The following is a 21,437-nucleotide window of genomic DNA, read 5'->3' on the forward strand; positions in this document are numbered from 1 at the left end:
GGCCCGTACTAATGGCTGGGGGTGTTCGTCGCCGGAATCAGTCTCAAATTCGGGGAGGACAGTGCATGAACATTTGAATACAGAGAGCCGTGTCTGATATTCACGGAGACAGCGATAAATGTGTTGTGACAGTCACTGATACCATGACTATACCGGTTGTTTGGAAAATACATTTGTGATTATATTAGCTTAATTTCCATTATTATAAAATGTGTGAAGAAATCAAGTAACAGTAAGGCTCAATATGGATGGTTGTCCAGATAGTATGGCAGTTGTGGATCTAGGGAAGGATCCCTCATTAGTGGTAGATGTGGAAGTGGTTTCCTAATGAGGTTATGCGACAGATTGGGATGCTGTCCAATAATTGACTTCGGGAGGTCCTTGATTCGGGAGTTGAGGAAGGGAACTCGGGAATCCAACTTGTCAACTACACCTTTCCGAGGGTTATGAGGCAACTTGATGGAGCATCTACATCTACTGATAAGCTTGATTATTTTGTTATTTTCATGTAATGTAATCATTAAGGGGGGATGTTGGAGTTAATGCTTACATTCCATATTTAAGAAGTTGGTTTGTGATGGTTGAGAAATTCTCTCAACCTCTCTATCTAATTTGGGAATAAGTTAGATCTCAGAAACTCTATTTAATAGAGTAATCTGAATGTAAATTTGTGTGTGTGAGTGTCTTTGCACATACACCATTTGTGCATAATATATGATTTGAGTTTCTGTAATTGTGTGTTTTAGCTATTTTTATCAATGAATACATTGAAAATTATATTTAACGCATCAGAGCACATGCCTTGACATCTAGTGCAATATAATCCTGTAGTTATTAGGCAGGTGGTACGATGATGATCACAATCCAATTTTGACACGATTTCAACCACCTATGACACATGACAGCTAGGGATTAAATAAAACAAAATCAAAAATTTTAGAAACAAATAGTATCGAATCTAACTGATGAATTTATGTCCAATTATAAGTGGTTAATGTAGCCCCAGATCCTGAATAACACATGACAACTAGGCATTAAATAAAACAAAATCCAAAAATTTAGAAACAAATAGTATCGAATCCTCATGAATTTATGTCAAATTATAAGTCGTTATTAGTCCGTCCCTGGGACTAATAGCGATCGATAGAGCGTTGACGGCGTATTAATATTTTGTTTGACCAAAAATATTTATGTGCATCACAACTTTAACCAAAGTTTAATATTAGAAAATAATATAAAATTTATTATGTAATTTCTGATTGGACAACAAAGTTGAGGGTCTTATTGCGGGCTTCGCAGTTTTCAAGACATTCATGTTCGGGTAAAAGTAGGATATCCAAAGTTTTCAGATATGGAAAGTTTTTGTTATCCAAAGTATGGTCATATTGCCGACCTGAACATTTTATCGAGTTTTCAGATATGGAAATTTTTTGTTATCCAAAGTTTTTAGATATGGACAACACATCTATATGTGGTGGCAAGCTAACAACCCATCGCTTCGTTGCAAGATGCATGCACCTGCGTTCGCTGAGCCCGTGCCTCTTTTAAAATAAAGATCTCTCCTCCTCGGCTCCATTACCTTTAGGAAAATCTCTTCTAATTTTTTGCTGGAGTCCAGAAGTAACCCTCTGCCATAGTGGGTTGTAGCCTTCTCAGACTTCATAGCTCGCATGCTTTGTTGTGGCTCGACATTCTTCTCCACAATAGGTTCTTAGTTATTAACCCCCTCGCTAGTTGTAGCCTTCTCAGCTTTCATAGCTCCAATGCTCTAGCATTCTTCTTCAAGGTTCTTCAGGCTGCCATCTTCATGTTTAGGTTGACAATTGAATGAACATTTGGTCTCAAGAGGCAAAAGGGCATACCTAGAGTAAGCATACCTTAGTAGAAGTGCTCTTGTTTACATCTAAATGGGACATTCACATCTGAATGAGAAGTCGGGCAACATTCTCCCACCTGTATACTTGCTGGGATATTCTTCTCTTATTTGAAATGCTCCCGGCTGAGATGAAATTAGCATTGAAACTCTTTTTTCTGAATGAGAAGTCGGGCAACATTCTCCCACTATACTTGCTGGGATATTGTTCTCTTATTGGAAATGCTCCCCGCCGAGATGAAATTAGCATTAGAACCCTTTTTTATGTTTGGCTACATAGACTATAAGAAGATTTATAAGTATGAAAGACAGAAAGAAAGAGGTACATATGTTTGTGGCTACGTTAGACAGAATTAAAGCAGTACCAACAACATAAACAGGAAGAGGTATGTAAAACTCATCCTTAGTGGCTCTGCTACATAGAACTGATAACATTTATTTGATCTGATATCATAGAACTCATAACATTTATTTGAAGCGCCTTTGTTTCATGTTCTCATATATAATTGTTTTGTTTTGATATAAAACTGTTTTCATTTTTTTGCATTGTTCTCATTTCCATCCTACATAACCTGGTCCCATTTATGTGACAAAGGCAGTGGCATAGATGCAGCAACGAATTCCTTAGCAACAATGTCTCTTCTTTCACAGCTCTGTAGTAGGACAAAGGTAGTGGCATAGATGTAGCAACAAATTCCTTAGCAACAATCTCTCTCCTTTCACACTCTCACTTAGAGGATGGAACATGATTAAAAGTTAAAACAATCTTTACATTCTCCAACATGAAGAATGCATGAGTAAAACAAATTTGGCGGTGTTTGAAATAAAAATTCATTATTGACAGAATAGAGATGTATAACTACAGTTCTGAATAGAGTTAACAACCTTGGTATAATGGAAACAGTGAATTATCAAACCTAACAGTGAATTATCAAACCTTAGGGGAGGTGAAACACTTCAGCTTCGAGAACTGTCTTAAATTACTATTAGATGATAATTTATATAAATATTAATGTGTATCTTCAAGGGGAAAGTGAGTCATATGAGATAATGTATCACCTATTGAGCAACATTCTTCCAACAAATTCTGCTTTTCCATAGCGTGATTGTTTACCTCGTGTTGTTCTACAAGATTTGGAGAGCTACCATCACACTCTTGCGTCTTCTGTGATTTTGTGTTATGCTATTTAAATGGTGCAGGTGCTGAGCTTTCCACAAGTGCGGGATCTTTGTGTAGGCACTGAGTATGGCACTGACATAAATAGATGAAGGTTTAACTAAAGTAGCCATGTATTGGAATTCAAACATCTCCAAAAACACACTCTGCACACAGGGAAATCGCAAGGAAATCACTTGTCAAATAACTAACATTATATAATTTGTTTGAGAAGACTCAACAATTAAAGAATAACAAAGTATAGTCCATTAAATTGCATCTGTAACAAATTTTCAAGAAAAGTATTTTCACCTTTTCTACGACTTCCTCTTCCATTCTCTTCCCAGCCTCTCCGCAAATGCCATTGGAAAACGACTAAAGGCCTCCAGGTTTTAGTAGTCAATTTGCAATGCCGACAGTGGCAAGGCGATCATCATCTGCTGCAAGGAAATGCTGAATGTCCTATACTAAAAACGTAAGTAAACTGAAACTCATCAGGTCTTGTACTGTGCCCTCAGTGACAGCAATAGTAGTTTGCAGTCTTGTTTGGCCCTAATTGAGAATGGAAAGAAATAGAGCCATTCCCGGAACCCATACAGTTCACTTACTAGAACCCTCTAATGGGAGTATGAGGGGCAGAGAGAAGGGTCGGATGTCAGTGATCCCAGTGAACATGTAATGAAGATAGTATGCTGGAATGGACAAGTGGTTAGCAGAAGGGCCCATGTTGTGGTGTGTTTTTTCATGTGTGCATGCTGACAGAACTTTATTAATGTCCTGTGCGAACGGGTGGGCAGATGGGCACACGTAGTGGTTGTGTGTTTTGCATGTTGCTGGATGTCTGGGTGTGTGGCAATGGCGAGTTGAATGAGAATTTTATTTATATTGCTTGAATGAGAATTTTATTTATACCTTTATCTGGCATAAAATCACATACAAAAAACCATTTCCTAATTTATGTCTCTAACAGTTGGAAATAGTTGTATTGCAACAATTCCAAAGGCTGCACTTACCGACAACACTACTGAGTTCCAATCACTTGTTAAATTCTAAGTTCCAATCATAATTAAATTTATCACTTATTGCAATCTAAGTTGCAACTGGTTGAGGCGTAGTTGACAGCTATTTCCCTTGGAGCTCCAACAATAGCAATCCCGTTTGGCAAATATTATACAGTTGACCGCATGTGTAAAATATATATTATATGCAAATATATTTAATTCCGCCATGACTTCCTCTTGAATTTGGCCACTTCAAAAATATGAATGATTTCCTCTTCAATTTGGCCCCTTTTGAACATCATCATCATAATGTTGCAACTTATTAGACAAGTGGACAAGAACCGCACGAAACGAATTCGTGGTTATCACATTTTCAATAGTGACATATTTCTGAATGTGAACAACTGCTTAACCGACTTATTTTAGTCTCCTTTCCCAACTACTAATTCTGTTTTGGTAAGTTCAGGTTGTTATCGAAGTATAACTGCTGCGTAAATTGGTTTTAAGTGTAATTAAGATCTTATAATGTATGTTGGTGTTAACTGTAATTAAGATCTTATAATATATGTAATTAAGATCTTATAATATATGTTAGGTGTGTTTGTATTGTTTTTGTGGCAGACCCCGGCAGGGACGGCAGTGGCTCTCTTGTTGTAGCCCTAGATCCTGAATCGAGTAAACTAATGCTGATTTCGTTCTTTGGCGTCAGCCCACCGGGGTTGTTTTATCAGAGATTCATAGTATGCTGGCTTTTATATTGGATTTATGTGTCATCACGTAGGCAGTGCGAGTGAATAATAGTTGGTTTCTAACTCGTCACGTCAAATGCGCTTTTAGTATTTTCAACTTGACATGATCTCCTTAACTCACGCGTTAAAGAATTAAGTTGGATTTTTTTGGATGTGTCGTCCTAAAAAAAACAACCATACTTATTCTGCGTTTTGTGTATGAGTTGAGTGATACAACACAGGAAGTCGAGTATTTAATCTCACATTCTGTGAGCATTGAATTCAGTTTATTAAAATTTTACCATGCTTAACGACATATCGATGTATGATGATTATGATATGTTGTCTATTAATGCTCGTAAAGTGAATTGATTGTTGACATGGCAAGGCACAAAACCATATTTAAACAAGGAGAATATTTATATATGTTGATAGTTTCCTTGTTATATGAACGGAAAGGATTCCGTTGAGGTTTTTCGTCCTAAGCTTTTGGCACATGAATGTTATATATATATATATATATATATATATATATATATATATATATTTTTGGCACATGAATGTTATATATATATATATATATATATATATATATATTAATGTGTACAATAACATTTAATAATATTATATACAACATTGATCATGTAGGTATGATCTGTAATATATATGAATATATTATTTAAAATATATGCTTTTTTAAGATATGCTTTAAATTTGATATCATAACACTTTAACCTAAAAGTTTAGGTTTTGCTTTGTAAAATATATGGAAAATATATATAAATGCAATGTTACAATAATCCGGATATTATTGGCAAGGGAAAAAATAGAAAAAAATCGTAAAAATCGGGAAAAATCATAACATACAAAAAAATTCATTTTTTTCAAATTTTTAATATCTAAAGCATCTACAACATAAAATAAATACATTGACACATAAATATGATAAAAGAATTAATATATAAGATGTTTAATATCATTTCTAGTGCTACATCACACATAACAATGAATCATGTCCTGAATAGTAAGTTTTGACTCATGACTCCCAACTCAACCTTAAAATATCAACAAAAAATATAATAATGTATCTCATGAGTCATATCATGACTCATAATGTCAGATACAATGAAATGAACCAAATAACTAAAGTCTAATACCACTGATTTCCTCTGCCCCTCTTGCAAGAAAATGCAATAGCTTTCCCTTTCCCTCTAGATGTAGATGCTAGTGGAGTTAGCAGTGGACTCTGCTGTGCTCTAGAAGCTAAAAAACTAGGAGCTATAGGAGGTATACCACGTCCTCTACTGGTGGTAGGGGTAGCTCAGGTAGGTGGTGTCACCTCCTCCTCCTGTTGCTCTCCCTCTTCCTCCTCCTTCCCCTCCACTACCTCATGCTCTAATCAATCATCAGCAGACTCCATGAGAGGCCTCTCGGTCTCAACCCTCCATGCAACAGTGGTTCCAATCCCATCCAATAAGATGGCCTCCATATCAAGTATCCTCTCAAGTTGCCTCACCCACAATCGAAGATTGTAGTAGACGTAGACCATGTCATTAAGTCGATGGGACTCCGACCTCTACAAAGATCATGAAATAATAATTATAAAAAAAAAATATTGTTTAATGAATTCAAAAAATTGTTTGGAAATTTGCAATATTTTAAATGTTAACCTGTTGCGCTTCTTGTTGTGTATTTTTTCAAATACACTCGAGTTGTGCTCGCATCCTGAGGAGCTACATGTTTGGCTGAGGATTCGAGTGGTAAGCTTTTGCAGAAGGGGTACCCTAGCACCATACATTCTCCCCCATGCATCCACAACAAAATTACAAATAAAACTTTAAATAAACATAAGAAAAAAATGAAATTTGAAAGTTGAAGCAAAGTATGAAGTTATGAACTTGAAGAGACAATGAAATTTGAAACAAACTAAAAAATACCTGGCATTTTAGTCTTCCTATCAGTCGCAGCCATGTCAAAGCCAAATGTGCCACCTGCCATCCTGTATGTCTCAATTTTTTTGGAGATTTCTGTACATTCTGTTGGAGATCAAACCATCCTCTGAACACAAGTTAAGAATCCATCCATGATCTCAGCATCAAATACAAACCCACATGGGTAAGAAAATGTGGGGTTCAGGTAGATCGTTGCAGCATGAATGGGATGATAGAGTGTGTTGTTCCATCGTTCATCAATCACTTCCCATAGGAGGAGTTGTCTCTGAAACCCCTCATCTCCCTTATCATTATAGTAGACCCGAATGGATTCTTTCGCCCTATCCATGGCCTCATACAAATAGCTCATTGCGGGCTTCTCACCATCAACTAATCAAAGAACCTTTACCAAAGGTTCAGTAATGGTCCACACCTCCTACACTCCCACCCAGAAGTCTTCCTGCTATGAAACTAGTCTGCATATGGCCTCTCCCTCTGGTTTTCGGCTCATTGTCAAAGCACGCCACTCCTCTAAAAGAAACATTCTCTTCACATCCCACATAGAATTTAAGAGGGATTGAAGAGATATGAAACTGGTGGCAAACCGTGTAATGGAAGGGTGCACCAACTCTTTGTTGTTGGTGAATTTTCTCATTAAGCTAAGCACAGATGTCTAATTATATATAAATTTTGTAATGCTTTTTGATGACTCAACAATATCTTTGACAAAGGAAATTTTCCCTATGTCTTCCAACAGCAAATCAATACAATGTACAGTGCAAGGTGTCTAAAATAAAGTAGGATGCCTCTCCATAAGCATCCTACCAAGAGCAACATAATTTGTAGCATTGTTCTTTATGACTTGGAAAACATGTTCTACACCCACCTCCAAAATAAACACATCCAGCAAATCACATAAAGTTTTTACATTTTTGATATGTGAAGATGCATCAACAGATTTCATAAACATAGTCCCCTTGGCATAACTAATCAAGAAGTTTATAAGGGTTCTCCCCTTTTGGTTGGTCCAACCATCTGACATCACAGTGCATGTTGTTTGTGCCAATGATGCCCTAAACTCCTCCAATCTTTTGGTGTAGTCAACCTTTTCATTTTGAAGAATTCGGCCTCTAAAGTCATCATAAGAAGAGATTTGGTACCCTGGGCCAATAGTTGCAATAGCATCAACAACAGGCTGAAAAAATGGATTATTCCTTGCAATGTTGAAAGGAATATCACTCCAAAGGAAAAAATTGGCCAACAACTTGTCAACTTGTTTTTTCTCATTTTCTTTAAGCATTGAAGTGATAGATGGTTGTGAACTAGGCATGGTTCTAGGAACAAAAAATGATGAGGTAGCTACCAGGTTGGTTGTAGATATTGATGCTAAAGTAGAACCAGTGCCACTTCCTTGTTCACCTGAGCCTAACACAACCTTTGTTAGTTGCTTCTGCACTTCTGCTTGGCCTCTCTATTGTGTTATAAATTTTTCAATGATCTCATGGCTTTTCCGATGATTTCAGGATTTGTATTTTTTCAAGGCCCCACATCAAATCCAGAGATTTGTGCAAGGTGATACTTCAATCCGTAAACCCCCCCTAACATATGCTACCCACACAACTTGCAAGACAAGTTTATTCTATCAAACCCTCCATCAGGTTCACGAAATTCCCACAGAGGGTCCAATTTCCTTGGCATGTTTGTAACTTGGTTGAACTCTAGATTCTTGAGTTTTAAATTTTATAAGATGAAGTTTGACTTTGAACTTTGAACTTTGAAGTTGAATGATGAACCTATGGAAAAATAAGGATTACAATTTACAAGTTACAAACTTACAATTTACAAAAACTAAAAAAAAATTACATACATGAGTAACATGACAAAACACATGGAATTTTTGACAATTTAAGTTTTTAACAAACAAAATCAAAAATAAAAAACCCCATCAAATCCATTCAAAAATATTTGATAACCCATTGAATTCTTTTGATAAACAATGGGTTATCCAGATTCCAAACCCAACCAAGAACATAAAAAAAAACCAAAACAAAGTTACAAAACACAAAATTTTGGTGCCCATACTGGTTTGATTTAGAAAATTCATCTCCTCCTTAGCTCTCAATCCATTTTTCTCCTCCAATCAGCTGACTCAGCTCCCAAACGACCAAGCTTTCTTTCCTAGGTCACTCAAAAACCCTGTCGCTACCGCTGTTTGTGCAAATGATTTTCCAAAAATCATGTTTGTGGTCTTATAAAAGCGTTGTCCGCATGGCCTATGATAAATTCACGTTGAATCATGATTTTTTTTTAAAAATAGCCGAAAAAAAACCTAGTTATTATCGCGCAATTTTATCGTTGAAATCTGGAAATTTCGATTTTCCGATAAAATCACGATTTTTCGCATCACTGATATAATGTTGATTTTAATATATGTACATATTTAAAATTCTACTACAATATAATATTATATCAAAATATATATGTTAAAAATATTTACAATGTTTGATATGTATTAATAGCTAGCGACCAACTTCTTTAATGTAGGTATACATCAACTAGAAAATGCCTATGTAAGGCCTTAACTCAGGAAATGGGGTGATGTGGTGAGTGATGTGGAGGAGAAGCCAGTCAAGCAAAAGCAAAAGCCAAGTGTAAAGTGATGTGGAAACTAGAGGTGTCATGTCACCTTTTTGTGACCAATATGAAAATGTTTTCATGGACTCAAAAGATAGAAAAGAGGTGACAAAAACCCAAAAGTGTCAATCGTAATGGGAAAAATGTAGGTGTGAAAAAATATGATCAAAACCAACATGATCGAAAACCCCTAAGCCAAGCGATAAATATCAGAAAAGTAAAAATTCGTCGAAATTCTAGTAAGGGATAGGGTTGAAAAATGAAGTGTCCCAATTATTTTATTGGGAAAAATATGGTGGGGTTTTGTCCACAACAATGGCGACTCACTGGGAAGAAGCAGTTGTCTCTTGTGTAAGGATATAGAACCTGTAGAAATGAATGAATTATAGTTAAATGATTCAAAATGCCAAATTCAGATATCCTAGTAGTTTCATCCCTATCATGCACCATTAATAGACAAAAATCATATCCATCATTGTTCATGAACTTATAAAAATTTACCCCATGAATTTAGTTTATTCCAACAAATTGTATATGCAACAATCGAGTTGATAGGAAAATAATTTTCGAGTAAACATGGTAATCAAGTAATTCATAGTGTCAAATTAACTTCCATACCATAGGCATGACCACTGTTTCCAATAGGTGTATATAGCCTCGACAAGGATGCATTTTAAACCTTTTAGATGCCAATGTCCCATCTATTAGGAATAAATGTATAGTTATGAAATATCATCATAAGCTTATTTGGATGTCAACAAAATATCATTGTCTTGACTTCATAACCAACTAATGACATTGCCATTCACAAGATCTAACAGAGTGAACAAGCCATCTCATTATGAGCACTCTTTTCCTTTAACCTTGCAGTCGAAATCCATTATCTTCGCTTCGTGACCAATAGTGGTAAAGTCACAATGTTAAAACCTATATTTATGGTAGGTCAGTTCATGATGACACCTCCTATCCTTCAACTGACTATTTTTGTTTCTAGGTATAGCTATGGTTATTGTTAATCTCATAGAGATTGCTTAATAGATGGGGTGGCTGACTGTTACTTAAGAGAAAGGGATGGCATAAAATGTTTTAACGTGACTAATATTTACTTGATTAGACTTTCTCCCCTGTTACAAATCCATTTGGGTAGATCAATCCCAACATCCAGATCAGCGTTTTAGGGCTCATCAAACCCTAATTTCAGTTGCTTCATGCCCTGAACAAGTCAACCCTTTGAATGCCTCCTTCCAAGACAATTTCATGACTTGAAGACATCCAGAATTAGACTCTAGAGGGAACAGTGCAGGTAAGCCCTTGTAAAGGTGCGCTGCAGAGCAATTCAGTCCACTGCTAGGGTGCTCTGCCGAGCACTTAGGCTTCCTTTCACCTGCACTGGGTGAGAATGAGCAAAATTCACATAGGGTTTGGGGAATATTCTTATCTTTTAGAGGCATCTAGAAGGTTCCCTCACTTATCAACTCCTATGAGCTTGAAAATGGATGAGGAATGAGTTAAGGTGCATCCTATCCTTTCATCCCTTCCTCCATGGAACTAATTCTAAGTATGGAAGGCCATTCAATGCCACCATTTAAGAAAAAACCTCCTTCATCTTCCTATTAATTGACCACTCATCTAAGTGATCAACGACTGGATTATGTTGAATTGTAAGGAGATAATGCTGCTATGAGATTTGGCTTTGAAGCAAGTATTGTAATGGTACAAGTTTGTCATGCTTTTGATGTGATGTGGATGGGATCCAAGCTGGAGGAATGGCTTTGAATTAGACACCAATGGTTGTAATTCCTTCTTCTACCTAATAAAGTGTTTGAACCTTTTTCCCATACGTTTGTATTGTTTCATAATGCTTATATGTGTGAATTGTATATGATTCCTTTCACTTATATTCAATAGATCATGTGCTTTGATTGGTTCTTTGCTTTCTCTTGTGTTTACAAGGTATTTCTCAAGCGTATTAAGTACGAGAAGGAGTGATAGGATCGATACAAGGGAGACGAGAGGAAAGAAGAACTACAAGTAGGTCTTCTTATCTTCTCATCTTATCTATTTCTTATAGGAAGTCTAAAACACTTTAAACTGTTGTTCTAGATACATCTACTTATCTAGGGAATTAGTATTTATCCGTAGATACCAAATTCTCCAAAACAAATTGGCGACCCCACTGGGGAAGATCCTCTTTCCTAGTAGCTTATCCACCTCCTAGGACATTCTTGCAGATCTTACTTGTGTTCATAGATTGTAATTTAGCTCTTTACATTGAAAAATTAGTCAAAACTGTGTGAGATTGCCTCTTGAAATGGCTCACTGTCACCAGCGCAGGCTTGTGAGGGACATAGTGCGCTATAGAGCACCCCTGGCTTAGGGACAGTGCTCTGAAGTGCACTGTCTCCCATTCAGCGCAACACTGATCCTCCTAGGGTCAGTTTCCCACCTTTGGAATGTGTTTTTGCCAACTTTTCTCTGTTTGTTTGTTTGTTGATTGATCAATGAATGTTATGTCTCAGAGAACAAGTTTCTATCTCCTTGTCTAGCCCTACTTCGACTTGATTTGTTAATGTTGCTTAAATTTTTTCTTTATCATTATCGATCCATAGTCAAAGATAGAATGTATTTGATTAATCTTCGTTCGAAAGAAAGTTTCGTAAAGTCTTCTTTTCCTTCAAAACATAACTGTCATAAAAGTCTTCGTTCTTATGAAATATTGATTGATTGTATATGCATTAGTTTCGTTTTTGTTGATCATAACATTAAGGGATTCGAAAAGAAAAACTTGCATCATTCATATTGTATTTTGTGAAGGCTTGAAAGGAATAGCTAGGGGAATTGCATTAGATGTGCTCTTTGCTCTTTGTCAAAGAAATGATTGCTCTATCCCTACTAGCTAAGGTTTTCATTATTCAATTGAATGAAAATAATGATTATCATATTAGTTTCATTTTATGAATTTAAAACATACATCACATGGTGAACGTTGAAAGGAAAATGATAAAGAAGATAAACTTAAAATTTATCTGAATTTACCTAATGGAGCATTGTCACCTAACAAAAAACATTTAGTGGTTCTAGGCTACAGACGTGTTCCAGCGTCATAAAATAAAGTAGTTGTCACCAACTTCTCTGCAATACATCCCGAGTGTGATACCTCATTCCATTTACGTGAGTATATTGTAGCTCTTCCACGTACCTTCATATATATAGGGTGGTGTTACAGTACGTAAAGTATGTGGGAATGCTCTCACTATGCAGTTTTGCATTAGATAGCGCTTATATGGATTGGGCCTCCACGTACTTTTGGGTGTATATGGGAGGACAAAACTAGGTTGATATCCATGCTTAGGTAACCGAGTCGACCACCTTGTACACTGTGATACACTGAACACAACATTCGGGGAGATTACTTGCCCGTACTTCTCGGTTCATCGGGATGTATTCTGCAGTTCACAGTTGCTTGGTAAACCTTTTGCCTAGATTATCCCTTTTTTTGTTTTGTTATGTTACTTTGATTAAAATAAAATTAATCGACCGCAGATAACATCCTCCATGTTCACTCAATTGATTTTAAGTTGAAAATACGGCCACAAATCCGGAGTTCACCGATCAAGGAATTCCTTTTGATGGGAATCCTATTCCTCTTCCTCCTTTCGGAAATATTGGTGCTCCTTATATGGCTACATTGTCCCTTTTGAGATTTATGATTGGCTTTCCAGTATGGTTTTTTTCAACCTCCTTGGTTCAAAATGTCGTGATTTCTCCTCAATCGAGTACACCTCCAACTAGACAAAATCAACCTCCAGTTGATCCTAAAGTTGACCCTTTGCCTTCTTCCTCGGTTGTTTCTTCCTCCCCTTCTTCCTCTTCATCTGGTGAAAGTATTGGTACGAGTAACTAGGTGGCTTAGAAGAAGAAGAAAGGGAAGAAGAATAAGAAGAAAGGGAAGAAAAAGAAGAAGAAGAAGAAGAAGAAGAAAATTTAGCGGAGGGGCAACCAAGCAACCATTGCTTTTAATGCAACATCTGATGAGAAGTCGTCTGTCAAGCCTCACAAAGTTCGTTATCCATGCAAAATTTGTGTGGGAGACCATATTCTTCAAAATTTTCCTGATATTCCTTAGATCTTAGAAGAATGGTTTTCTCGTTCACATCATCCTATGTCATTAGCTTATGGAGATCGTGTTGGTGACACATCATCAACTAGTGGTAGTAAAGTTCATGGAAAGAAGGGTAAAGTTAAGTGTCCTTATAGGATATGTGAAGGGAGTCACCCCATTCACCTTTGTCCCTATCTGGATCAAGCCAAAGAAATGTTGGATAACCGTCCTGCTTCACCGCAACTACTTCCATCTGGTTACAGGAAACTATCCCTTAATCCTACACTGGTTGATAAATTGATTGACCGAAATCAACCATCGGTCAAGCCCACTCTCTCTGAAAGTGAATCCTATGAGTCTATTCCCGACCCAAATCAACAGGTCAAGGAAACAGTTGACCCAATTTCACCTTCAGTTAATCGTACCTTTCCTAAAGACGATGAATATGATACCGCTCAGGTTCTTTTTCTTTCTTCAGATTCAAATGAGCTTGGGGGAAATCCTCCTGTTCCATCAAGACAAGAGGAAAATCCTCCCGTTCAAGTAACTCAAGGGGTTAATTCTCCCGTTCTTATGGTACGCCCTCCCAGTAGTTTGGTCACTTCCTTTGATTGGAATCGACTGGCAGGATTTCGTCTTCCTTCTTTTGTGCCTTTCCAAATCATAGTACAAGTTTGTAATATGATTGTATCTGGCACTATAATAGATGAAGGTGTATTTGTGGGTATCCTTTCTTCAATTGCTTGGCAAGTGTTCGGTTCACCGCCACTTGTGCTTGTTACCTAGAATATGTTGGCTTTTAACAGAGGAACTAGTCAACCATTAGGGATCTTTCCTCAACTGCCTATTACTTTGGGAGGAAAATCCATTTATCTAAATGTGATGGTAGTCCCAGGCACTTAGATTATAATTTAATTCTTGGGTGAGACTATGTTTATGACATGGGAGCTATTGTTTCAACACTCTTTCGAGTGATGTGTTTCCCACATGGAGGCAGAGTTGTCACCGTTGACCAACTTTCATTTCCCAGTCCAAATATGGCTTCCAGACAACCATCTTCCCTAAATGGTCCTTTTGTACCAATGGTATCATCCCCACCATGGGTTAATTATGTGGCAATCCGTTACATACCTACATTAATTGACGATCAATTCATTGATGTTTTACATTATGTATTGGGGGCATTGGAACCAGATCTCTCCTTCCAAAGAATTCTTCTCCCATCTGATGAGAACATATTGGAAGTCATGACCTCTTATGGGTCATGAAACCGAGGATATGAGGATAGTTCCTTGTCTTGTGTCAACCTCATTAAAAAATGAAATTAGGGGTATGAGGTTAGTTCCTTGTCGTGTGTCAACCTCATTAAAAAAAAAAATCAAGGGTATGAGCATAGTTCATTTTCTTTTGTCAAGCTCATTAAAAAATGAAACAAGGAATCTGAGCAGAGTTACTTGTCTTGTGTCAAGCTCATTAAAAAATGAAACAAGGTCCCCTGGAGCAAAGTTCCAAGTTGAGTCTTTGAGTAGATCTCGTAAAATCCCAGTCGAGTCTTTCACTTGATCTCGTATATGAACCTTCATTCCATCCACTTGATACCCGCAAGGATTCTACTTAGGTGAATGTAATGAAACTTCGGAGGCATGCACCTAGTGGTAAAGTTAAGTTTCCCTATAGGTTATGTGAAGGGAATGAGCCCATTCACCTTTGTCCCTATCTGGACGAAGCCAAAAAGGTGTTGGATAACCATCTTGCTTCACCGCAACGACTTCCATATGGTTACAGGAGACATAGGTGTTAGGCATGGAATCCCTTCACGACATGTTTTGGGTCTCAAAGCCCAAGTTTTGAGCTGATATTATTGTAAAATCTCCACTAATTACGAGCACGAAATGTATGTTAGTTTCATAGGGTTGTCCACCCTAAGTTTGAATGTAATTTTGGCCTACCCATGGTCCACAAACCATGGGATTGTATAAATAGAGCGAGGCTCTAAGTTGTAAAGATATCAGATCATATGAGAGAATCTAATAGATATAATGAGATAGCGGAGCATAGAAGAAGAGTCTAAGTGTGTCTTAGGTCATAGTAGTAGGAAGAGGCTCTGCAGCTGAGTGTGCAAAGGCCTACTAGAGTTCACAGCTGAGTGTGCATGGCAGAATAGAGTCTGTAACTGAAGGAAGAGAATAATAAAGAGAATTTTTATCTGAATTATGTGTATCTGTTCTGAGTTATTATATGTTTTATGTCATCTGCAATTATACTGTTTATTTATCGTGCACACTTATATGAACTATGAATGTCGTTAAGTATGACCAAAAGCATACAAATAATCTAAGTTAATCGACTAATAGTGGATTACTAGTAAGGACTTTGGTAATAACACTGTTCAGCCCCCGAGTAGGGCTGCACGAAGGGAATATCTCAGGCTGTGAGGTACAAGAAAGTGCATGTAGCAATCTGCATAACTACGGACCACGTGAAACCATCAAACATCTCAAGGGTGCGGAAACCTGGTTCTAGCACCCTCCCATACTACTTCGGCTGAGACCTCAGTCCATGCTCCGCGGAATGTTGCCGAAAGGGTCGGTAGTACCAGGATTTGTTTGGCTAAATCACTTCTGAACCTAGCTCAGGCCCCAACAAGCCAACAAATGGTTCCATTGTCAGGACCGGGATCTGCATAAGGGATGTCTGATGTCGTGTCACTAGAATCCAACAAAGAAAGAAATTGAAGATTGGTTGGAAAGAAAGATTCACGAGTTCGCGGTGCAGGAAAACATGAATCCACAAGTATCAAATGAATAGTTGTTGGAGCGCTACTTATATATGGAAGTCCATGAAATTTTCTTTGCATCCTTCCCCTCTGAGTTGTATGAGTGGATCACGAAGCTAGCATACAGTCAGGGAAGGTGTAGGCTCGACAAACCGATTGTGTGGACTGTTAGCCTCCTGCTGCAGCAGGTTAATCATCTTTCATGATCGACATTTTTACATGTCAAATATGCCGTACTATGCATGCTGCAATGCTCCATATTTGCTACAGATTACCAGAGAAGTATCCATGAAGGTGTGCCAGTTTTAATGCTACTGCTTTGTTCCAATTTTGATAAGTAATCCATTTTGATTAGTTTTCAGTTAAGGGTAGGCCAAACAGTTTAATCTTGGCCTCCCTAGGTTTCAATTTCATGTTGTAGAATATAGAGAATGAACATCTTTCCAAACAGCTTAATCTTGGCAGATTTGTAGTTAGGTAGAGAAACAAGGGTGCTCAACAGCTTAATCTGAGCCCCTGGCTGAAATAAGTGTAGAAGTAGATAGGAGCACAAGCAACAAGAAAGAATGAAAAGCTGGGTATGCTAGCTCAAGTGCACCCAAACCAAAAGAAGAGAAAATGCTAGGTGAGTAGGTCGGGTAGGTAGCTTTGTGGTTGCAGAATCATGGCTTGTGATCCATTTCATATTGTCAAGTGTTATATCTATCATATCACAAGTTGAAGGCAGTTGTTCAGTTGAAGGACTTCAAGAAATGCATTTCTAACTCCCCCTTCTTCCCCTTTCCCCAAATCACTCACTAACTTCCCCTAAAGAGGTCAAGATCTACTTGATACCTCTTAATTTCATCATTCTCCATATCATCTGCCTTGGTGAAGATCTGCTTCACTCAAGGAATGTTCACACTTCTTCTATCAGTCATTTTTCCCCCATTGATAGCCTAAGACATCATTCTTAGCGCTTTTTCTCATCATTATCATATTAACTACTAACTTCATTATGTAACTCCCTATCTCTTTACCCCTTCCCTACTAAAACTATGTATATAACTCCCCTGTATACTTATCCCTTCCCCTTGGTTGAAAAATAACCATATATATCCTCGGGAATTGCTAGGTTTATCTGAAACTCAGCAAGAACCCTCATTGACCCCTCTAACCATCTTCCAAATGCAAAAGGACTCATTCCTTTGCATAGTTTACCTTCATATGTATAAAAATCATCCCTTTGGCCTTGGTTTGCCTTTATAAGGCATGAAATCCTCTTTGGCCACTAAACCCTCTCAAAGCACATCACATTCCTCCTAAATGCCTTTGGACTCCTTCCAAGGCATGAAGGTTGCCAAAAACCATGCAAAAATGATCAAAAACCTTCTACAAGTGAAAAAATCCTCCCTTTTTTGGCTATCGAACCCCTTCCAATGCCTTAGAATCCATCCGAAACACCAAAGGCTACCCCTCCGAATTCATTTTTCCTTTGCATTTTAACAAAATGCATTCTCCGATGAGAAAAGAATCTATTTGCTCCCCCTCCGATGCGGTATCGCTATCGGGAGGGGGCAGTGGCATATTATAAGCAAAAATGGCTAAGTCTCAAGGCATGGGTTATAATGGGCCGCCGATCGCCGATACAGCGAACAAATCTCAGTCGTCCATTGCCCCTGCCAATCCAATGGCCCGAATCATTTCGGCAATCGCCCATTTCGGTGATCACATATATGTCAACCCTCTGCCCCGCCGATTGCCGAAGTCCCGATATAATCGCAACCATCCATTTTTGGGCCCCAGATCAACGGCCCATGTTTGTTCGGCGAACACACCTTATGTTTGGCTCCGATATTTCGGAGCTGAAATATTATAAAGGCGGGTCTTATAAAAGCCAACCGGTCCGTAAGGTCCCCGGGCACAGCGAAAGGAGAGAGCTGCCGACGGGCCGGAGCCGAAAAGTTATAAAGGGCAGTTTTAAGGGATTTCGAGTCCACATATTGATTTTGTTAAAATCCGCCGATATGAAATCGCCGACGGACTGGACGCGATTCCAGATAAAAGGAAGGGCCTATAGCATATTGGGTCCGCGCAGTTTCGGCGATTGTTTATGTGCCAGCCCCCAGTCTGCCCCGATGCATATTGCGATGAGATCTGGGCCGTTGGATCGGCCCGCGCCGGATCCAATGGCCAGGATTTAATGATTGCTACAGTGTCCACTTAAGCGCCAAATTTTCACAATTTCGCAGTGTTTTGAGAGCATTTTCATATTATGATAAAATGGCCATTGTTTAAGGTTTGTGTGCAGCGCTCCCGCCCGCCACAACCAATAGGGGAAATCATACATCCTTAAGCCATTTAGGATCGCTCTAAGCCCGGTTTTGCTCCAGGGGGCCAGTCTCGGCCTCGGCATAGTCGGAAACACTTTTTCCTCCTATTTGCACAATTTTTCAAAGTTTAAGGCTAGTTTTGATCGGCCAGAGCGCCGATAGCATTCCAAAGGCCACGGGAACCTTTGCAGCTGTTAATATTTCATTAAAAGGCAGAAAAGGGTCGATTTGACAGCGTAAAGTGTATCAGAGGAAAGAGAAGGCTCAAGTGCATGTCAAAGGGTATTAGCAAAGAGGCAGAGAGTATCAGTATTGCGGTTCAAAGCAGATGAATTCAAAATGGCCCCAGCAGATCTAGCAAGCCATCATTGAGTCGTATGGCTCACCAACTCACAGATTTTGGCCATTTAAGGCAACAGGACCACTTGAAGGCAGATTAAAGGATTTCAACGCAGATTTATGACAAGTACAATGGTCCCAGTCGCATTTTGGAGCAGCGCTGCTTCCTTAATTACGCAGTTATCACACAGAGGACAGCTCGTGGCTCAAGGCACTCTTTCAGTCCATTTTTGAAGCTGCAGGACCATGTGTAGCCCTAAAGAACCATTTTGATGAGGTTGCTCCCTCATGCGCAGCCGTTTTAAGTTATTTCATGCATTTATTTCCAGCATAGATTAGGATCAATGACATTGACTACACAGATCTCTTTTGATCTATTTTCAGAGATATTTTTGAGATATTTTTCCCCCTTGACATCTGTTCAAGGGAAGTCTGTAGCTATTTTTCTTTATATACCACCCTCTGTACTGTTTTAAGGGTCAGTTGGTTGTATGACTCCTCTAGAGACTCGCTCTGTATCTGATATGATTTCTTTAATCAAAGATTACTGAAATCTTGGAGAGCAAACTGTTTGTCGTAAATGAATGTTTTTGGAGATATGAAGATGGAATTCTTGTGCCGCAGCCTGAAGCAATAAGTGCATCTCACCTCTGTTTATTGTTTACCAATATCTAAATAGCAAAAAGAAAGAATAGCCTAGAATTAGTTTAAATACTCTCTATGCTCAATTTCTGCTATTTCTGTATGTTTTCCTCTGATTGAATTGGTTATGAATATGAATTCCTCCTGGCTCATGTTTACCCCAATTCACCTGTGTTTGCCAATTATCTAGGGATTCTTTACTGCCCCTAGGTAGCACTCTGTTACCTCCTCTGTTAAGATGATTGAGAGATTCTTAACTGCCTCTCATCACTTAGCATTTTTCCCATCATTTTAACCTGAAATATTGTTTTATGCTCAGCTATCTTGCTCCACTTTCCCTCTCTTGTGACCGAAGAAATACACCAGCAGTTCTCCTCCTCGACTCCACGCCCAATGGTTTGAAACTTCCAGACTATGCCTTGCCTCTCTGTCTAAGAACATCAATTTTCCCACCAAAAAAAAACAAAAACCCTCTGAACTCGAGACCTAGCCTAAAATCCTTTTCAACAAAGCTAAATCTAAAAGAGAGAGCCCTCTCTGATTGCAGGTTGGCTAGAACCTGCAGTCCAAAGTTGGTCTGTGGTTACCTCGGCCGTATCCTTTTCCAGAGCTTAAGGACAACCTGAGTGATAACATAATGGCGACTCCACTGGGGACAAATCTCGTTTTCTGGAGAAAGTGCTCCTTTTCTTCAGAACGTTTTCATGTTTAGTTCTGATCTTTTATGTTAGACAGAGATCAGGCACTTCAAAGTTAAGTCATCCACCTGGCGACTCCACATCATTTTCAATCAAGACTCCACTGGAGGAGCGAACCTGAATAGAGAATGCCAAGCAATCCCATGTCAAAGAGCTGATAAGTGAGACAGGATGACTGGATGTATGGGAGATCTTGCAGCAGAGCAAGCTATAAATGAATTCAGAAAGTTATTATCAGAATATGAGCTTGATGAAGATTTTGTTAGATCTGTGCTGTTAAAAGTCAAAACAATAGAGCAGCCCCAGATCAGAATGTGTTTTTTAGAACTAGTGGTTGAAGAGCATGAGATTGAGATTGAATTTTTGCATTCTCAAATTCAGTCATATGATTTTCCTAATCCTAAAGAGTTCTTCCAAAATCTTCCTTCTCCTAGTCCCAAGGAAAATGGATTATCTTTTGACTTACAAACTAATGATGATTATGCTTTCAAGAGAAAGAAAGATGTACCGGCTACAGAGGTGGTTACTGAGGATGCAGCTGTTTCATCAAACAAAGAAAGTCTAGAAGATACTCTCCCACATCATGCTTTCGTAGATCCTGTAGCAGAGTAAATCGAGGATCTTTTCAACTCAAGATCTTCAAAATATTTTCTCTATGAAGACCCAGACATTCAACAAATACCTTCATATGTCACAACTTTGATTATGGGAGCACATGACCAGACAATGTTTCTGATTTCACCGACTATCAGTCAAACAGTTTGCTTCTTTCTACAAGTGCTCAAGTGGTTGCACTGGTTGTTTCATTTTACCTAACCAGCAAACAAGTGCTGATTAGGGTAGGTAGGTAGGATTTCAGTTTTCTGTTGGTATAGTAGCTTGAAGCAGTTGATGCCTGAAGTGAAGGCCCTAAGCTCTTGAACCCTGTTGTTGTATATACAATAAAGTACCCAGCAAAAGGAAAGTTTTTTAGAATACAGAAGCAGTTGAACACTAAGGCAATCTGACCTGTTGTTCTTGGCTTTTCACAAGGAAAAGCCATCCCCAAGTGGAGCCACTGTTAGCCTCCTACTGCAGCAGGTTAATCATCTTTCATGATCGACATTTTTACATGCCAAATATGTCGTACTATGCATGCTGCAATGCTCCATATTTGCTACAGATGACCAGAGAAGTATCCATGAAGGTCTGCCAGTTTTAATGCTACTGCTTTGTTCCAGTTTTGATAAGTAATCCATTTTGATC

General features: G+C 38.4%; 1 long non-coding RNA gene across 1 annotated transcript; it reads right to left on the reverse strand.

The window, feature by feature from the left end:
- Positions 1-3,030: 3,030 nt before the first annotated feature.
- On the reverse strand, positions 3,031-3,617 carry LOC149235130 (uncharacterized). The gene is made up of 2 exons (XR_016268268.1): positions 3,342-3,617; positions 3,031-3,196 (listed from the first exon to the last, which is right to left on the reverse strand). It is a non-coding gene; the product is annotated as an uncharacterized LOC149235130 (long non-coding RNA).
- Positions 3,618-21,437: the final 17,820 nt, after the last annotated feature.

This window comes from Pinus tabuliformis, chromosome 8 (genome assembly GCF_031772625.1).
Source record: "Pinus tabuliformis cultivar Carrire ecotype Pingquan chromosome 8, CPIR1, whole genome shotgun sequence".
NCBI classification, from domain to species: Eukaryota; Viridiplantae; Streptophyta; class Pinopsida; order Pinales; family Pinaceae; genus Pinus; species Pinus tabuliformis.